This window comes from Colossoma macropomum, unplaced genomic scaffold, assembly GCF_904425465.1.
Source record: "Colossoma macropomum unplaced genomic scaffold, Colossoma_macropomum, whole genome shotgun sequence".
NCBI lineage: Eukaryota > Metazoa > Chordata > Actinopteri > Characiformes > Serrasalmidae > Colossoma > Colossoma macropomum.
The window spans coordinates 18,664,093-18,670,092 of record NW_023494802.1 but is presented as its reverse complement, the minus strand read 5'-3'; the positions used below and the strand labels follow the sequence as shown (position 1 = coordinate 18,670,092).

The 6,000-nt window shown below is 42.4% G+C and overlaps 1 protein-coding gene across 2 annotated transcripts in view; it reads left to right on the top strand.

Annotated features, from left to right (window-relative positions):
* Nucleotides 1–1,131: 1,131 nt before the first annotated feature.
* Nucleotides 1,132–6,000, top strand: part of ndrg3b (ndrg family member 3b) — a 122,093-nt gene continuing 117,224 nt past the window's right edge. For both annotated transcript variants that reach the window (XM_036590957.1, XM_036590956.1), the window contains exon 1: nt 1,132–1,232. The gene's annotated coding sequence lies outside the window, so the exon portion shown is untranslated. The remainder of the gene's footprint in view (nt 1,233–6,000) is intronic.

Genomic DNA, 6,000 nt, shown 5'->3' with positions numbered 1-6,000 from the left:
AGTGTTTCTACAGAGCCCTGATGATGACAGCCTGTATAAATAAAAAGATAGATAGACAGATAGATAGATAGATAGACAGATAGATAGATAGATAGACAGATAGATAGACAGACAGACAGACAGATAGATAGATAGATAGATAGATAGATAGATAGATAGACAGATAGATAGACAGACAGATAGATAGATAGACAGACAGATAGATAGATAGATAGACAGACAGATAGATAGATAGATAGACAGACAGATAGACAGATAGACAGATAGATAGATAGATAGACAGACAGACAGACAGATAGATAGATAGATAGACAGACAGATAGACAGATAGATAGATAGACAGACAGATAGACAGACAGATAGATAGATAGATAGACAGACAGATAGACTTACTAAGTCGTGGCCACGACTTAGTAAGGCATGATCTCGTTCCCACGCCTTACTAACAGCGTACCCCCTATCGTGAATTTTGCGCATCTGGACACTCCACACTCCCCTACGGAGCCCTGCTGGTGACATCTTGTATAAACAAAAATAATGCGTGGGAATGAGATGATTAAGGCGTGGGAATAAGATGATTAAGTTGCGGCCATGAGTTAGTAAAGTGTGGGAACGAGATCCTAATGCGTGGCCACGACTTAGTAAGCCGTGATCTCGTTCCCACGCCTTACTAAGTCATGACCACGACTTAATCATCTCATTCCCACGCCTTACTAAGTCGTGGACACACATTAGGATCTTGTTCCCACGTGTTAATAAGGCGTGGCCACGCATTATTTTTATTTATACAAGATGTCACCAGTGGGGCTTCGTAGTGTGGAGTGTCCAGATGTGCAAAATTCGTGATGGGGGGGTACGCTGTTAGTAAGGCGTGGGAACGAGATCACGGCTTACCAAGTCGTGGCCACGCATTAGGATCTCGTTCCCACGCTTTATGAAGTGGATGGGCCCCGTATGTTTCGATTAGCAGGCTCATATGAGACTTTTGAAGCGACCGAATAGGTGAATCGGACGTTCGATTCATTACACCGGGCAGTTCCATCGGAATCACGAATCGGCTCCGTGAAGTGAATCGAACCGCTCGTCACTATCGTTACCGCTGGCTGTGTAGCTCCGCCTCTTCCCACTGAGAGCGAGCGGAGCCGGAGAGCAGAAGCTCAGAAGCTCCTTCAACTCGGCTGGATACGCGCTTCTCCCTCAGCGCTCGGTCTCTACTCCTGTTTTCACCAACTGTAAGTATTTTCACTGCCTTTTTTTAGTAAACGAGAGAACTTCTCACACATTTCCAGTCCTTATTAGACAACATGTGAACGTTTCACGAGAGCGTGCTGCCGAACTGCGGTACGAGGTTAGCTAACCTAGCTAACCGTTAGCCAGCTACCTAGATAACCGAACAGATGTCATCTAAGCAGCTAACGGTAACCGTTTAATCGAGTCAGGTTGGCCGGTTATCATGTTGACATCGGCACCTTAATAATCGTCTGAGTCGAGGTGTGTCAGCCGTAGGTCCGGTTATAAGCACCCTCGTGAAGTCTACATGTGGAGCAGTGAATCTCTGCCTCATCTAACGAGCAGCACGGACTAGCTAACCTAGCCAGACTGCCGCAGCTGGAATTAGGCGAGAATGCGGTTTGTTGTTGTTGTTGTTGTTGAGACATTTTTATTGAATCAAACATCTCCAGGCATCTTTAATGGACCTCAAAAACCTTGCAGAGACTTCCTCAGGTAAATCTGACTCAACACGACGTCCAAGGACGTGTAGTTTTTACAGTTTTGGTCCCAAAAGTGACCTGAACTGTGAGAGGCAGGAGACTCGGATTCCTATCTTCAGCTGATGCTTTTCCCCAGCGTGGTTTAAAGCTTTACCTCTTATTGACCAGGGTGTATTTTGGTTTGTCCGTCTGAATTTACATGACCGAATTGTAGGGCAAAATATTCAGTAAATGCATGAAATAAATGTAAATTTTTATTTTATTTATTTATTTATTTTGTAAAAGCTCCCCTCAAATGAACAGAACGTGTGTTTTATGATCACACATATCGCTATATGCTTACAATTTACTGCTGAAAGCCAAAAATCTTAGACACTCTTTGTATTTTTTTATAAAAATGATTTTTACAGAGCAGATCACCGAAGAGACGCCATCTGTTTATAGTTTATAGCCCAGATTTGTGGAAAAATGGGTCGACTTTCAGTAGACAAAAATTGTGAGTTCAGCTTCTTTTATTATAAGGGTTTAAAATGACATCACCCATCTATTTGACTGGAAAGAAGACAGTTACAGCTCTCATACGACCCCCACCTTTAGAAAGTAGCTTATAAAATATGAAAGTTATGAAGAATATCACGAAGTGCGTTTTGGAACCACCGGTGGTCTCGAGGAGTTAAAGAGGTTAATTAATATGGTTTAATTAAAAGATTGTAATACACAGAGCATTATTACTCTGATATGATCTTCAGGGGTTTACATGGTGAATATTTGCCGCTCTTTTGGCTTGGCTTTGCAGTGGTTGACCATTTTTAGAGAACATTTAGAGCTTTGTTGGTCGCATCCAAGTGCATTATCTGTACACGTGTTTGATAACAGTGCTCCTAACCCAGTTTCCCAAAATACTAAGTGAGGGAATCAACAAAGCGCCAGCAAAGCCATCTGATCAGTGACAGTGGTTTTGGAGTCCAGATGGCCTCATACGTAAGCTAACCTCTCGGCAATCCCTCAACGGGACATGCTTCAGGGTCATGTAAAGGCAGCTGCAATGCCTGGGCAGAAGGCGTAGAATTACAAAAACAAATGGTCATTGAGACCGGACGGCCTACTTCTTTGTCCGAAGGACTCCCACACTTCTTTATTGCTTTATTGGCTCAAGTAAAGCATGTTTTATACTTGATTGCTCTGCTGTCACTACTAGAACCGCTGAGCTGCAAAGCGTCTTTGATATGGATGTGGTACAGATTAGTCGACTCTTTGGGGCTGAGACGGAGCAGGGATTGGCGGAAGGAGGTGTCACTGGCCATTGATCTTTACGAGACCTGTGAGTCACAAAGGTCAGGCCTGCCTCACCCAGTCTTGCAGTGAAGGCCCTGGAAACACACTGTATTGTGCACTGTATTGTATTGCTCTCACTGACGGAAATCCAGGTGCACTTAATACAAAAATGGGGGCAAAATATCCAAAATAACATTCTTAACCTAAAGCTGCGCCAAGTTAAAAACGAAGATGTGATGACGATACTAGAAAATTCACTTGCGTGATGGATGCTTTGTATCTAGGTAAGTTATATCATTCCTTAATCCGTGTAGATATTCATAATGGATTAACGTTAGAACCTTCTTACACGAACCTGAAGTCAGATTCTTATTTGCCAGCATCTTGTTCGAATTTTCCCGTTCCACCTTAAATGGTGGAGCTGTCACTTTCTGGTGCCTGAAGCTGCTCCATTTAAGGTGGAACAGGAAAACTCGAACACGTAGTTGGTGAATAGGAAGCCAACTTCAGCTTCGTCCTTCTTACTGCGTTTTGGGGGTTTATTTTATTTTTATGTGTATTAAGATTATAAGTGATTCACACAGTGATGGATTTGCTGATGTGTCTGATTGTGTTTCTCGCACTAAACTCGGTTTTTAATGTCAGGTGCAGACTGAATACTTTCCCGCTGGTCTGGACGGCGAATTATCACCATCAGTTATTAAAGTAATAAAAGCTACCGAGAGCAGATCCGTGCAGCCCAGATTAATCTGTGTCTGAGGATTATAACAAAACAATTGTGGTGAAAATCGGTTGAGTAATAAGGAAGTTGTGGCTGATTTAATCCTGAGACTCTTCGTCTCTCAATACAAGTGAATCTGTTCACAAGCGGATCTTGACCTCTCCAACATGGCGGACGCGCAGACGTATCGGCTCAGATAGAGAACAACAGACAACACGGCATCTAGGAATGGATATCTATGGTTCAGGCTGTGATTTTGATTTTATTTTTTATTTTTTCGTTTATTACAGCTGGAGATGCTTCTCTCTGTCGGCTCTTTGCTCCCTAAAACAAAACGAAACATTAGCGTAAGTTTTTCTTCAGACCACATCGGCTTTTTTAACATCTGTATCTTTAGCTATTCGACTCAGTTTAAACCCAGTACTTACATTTAAAGTGTCTACTCAGTCGCCGTTCGCTCTTCTGCTGACGTCGCCATGTTCTCGAATCTTCGGCGACACGCAGTGAACCTCGGGATATGCTGGCTGGCGAAGGATCCACCCGTTGGATCCTCCGTTGCCATGGAAAAGAAGGACGCATTTCTCGGTCGCATATGAAGGAGCCTTCGAAATGGGACAGCCTAGTCGCGCCACTGTGATGCAGTCGGCCTTCAAATGCAGCCTCCGAAGGACGCAGCCCCTGAATTGGGACACAGCTAACCTTTCATACTTATACATTAAATGTATACATTTGTTTGTTAATTTCTTACATTTCTAATGTTATTTTGGGGCATTTTTGCCTGTACTTATTTTTACAGAGCAAAAACATTGAATATAATGTCATTTTTTCTCTGTTATCTTCTGTTATTTCTTGAACTCTGTTTGAACTGGATTAGTTTTACCTGGGGAGGCCTGGTAATGTAATCTGTATGATTCGACTGGTCGATTCTTACGGGATAAAGGATCTGTTTAATTTCCCCAAATTACTCCAAATAGCCCGGATCGAATTGTCGTTGTGCGTGCGTTCCCATCAGAGTTATATGTGATGTTGTCATGAACTTGGAGATTAAGGAATTGGGTCAGGTCAAGCTCTATCTAACGGCTTGCCTTGTCTTTAAAGGCCAGCTCCACCAATTTTCCAAACTTCCTGCACGATTGAATGGTTAAGATGTAAACAAAGTCAGTCAGAGTGGTTCGTTGTGAAGTGCTCGATTACAGAGTCAGAACTGTTCACGGCGGTGGTGATAGGAACCAGACGTCCACCTCTAAAAGCTCCCTCACAGAAAGTTACTACATGAAATGGTTATGGATTCTCAGCCTGATGTCTGAGACATACGGTAGTTGTGTGACAATGTTTTGGTCTAAAATGTGTTTTAAATCGATGTATTTTAATCCGTTCATGGTGGATGGATACATGAAGGATGTTCTAAGGCAAAAATAGCCCACAAAGAACTCATTTTTTTCAGACTGACCATTATTTTACCATCATCAGCAAAAGACATCGGGACCCTCGGGTTCTTATCACTACCACACTGTAAAGAAATCACTCTGAATGAATGGTTTGTGTCATAACCACTGAATTAGGGTGATATTTCAAAAAATCGGTGGAAAAAATAAATAAAATATAAATAGAGATGCTGTTTTCTTTTACCAGGTTTTGTTATTACATTACTCTGAACAGGATTACTGTTACTGAGGGGCTCCAGGTTCGGTGAAATATAGTAGGAAATACGCTCTGGACTCATTACTTAGCAGAACTGTAAAAACTACGGACACGGCGGATTAAAATTACAGGCCTCCTCAGTAATCACTCACATTACCGCACCTCCCCAGGTAAAACTAATCCAGCTCAAATAGGGCTTTGTGCCACTACGGGGAGATTATTGTGGGATGAGAGGATGTCCGAAGTGCGCCATGTTACATGTTCCTTTTATGTGTGTATTAAAAACTGTGTTCACACCTTGAAATCCGTGTCAGTTTCCGATGGTCCTGCACCTGAGCTTATTACACTTTAAAAGCAGGTCAGGTGGTTTGGGCACGTAAAAGAGTTCCCGAAAGTAGGACTGTGTTGTAAGGGAGGACCTGGTGCTTCTGCTGCGCCAGACTTAACCTTTCAAGCACGGATTAATCCAGTATTAAGCAGGAGATGGCAGAATTCCAGCTAGTGTTGTTGTAGTTATTGTGTTTTTTACCATGAATAAACCCTTAGTTAGTGGAATATTATGCCATACACACTGTTACACTCTCATATTTTGATTTACGGAAGTCTTTTATCGACATTATGACGTTATAATGACATGAAATAACTGTCCCA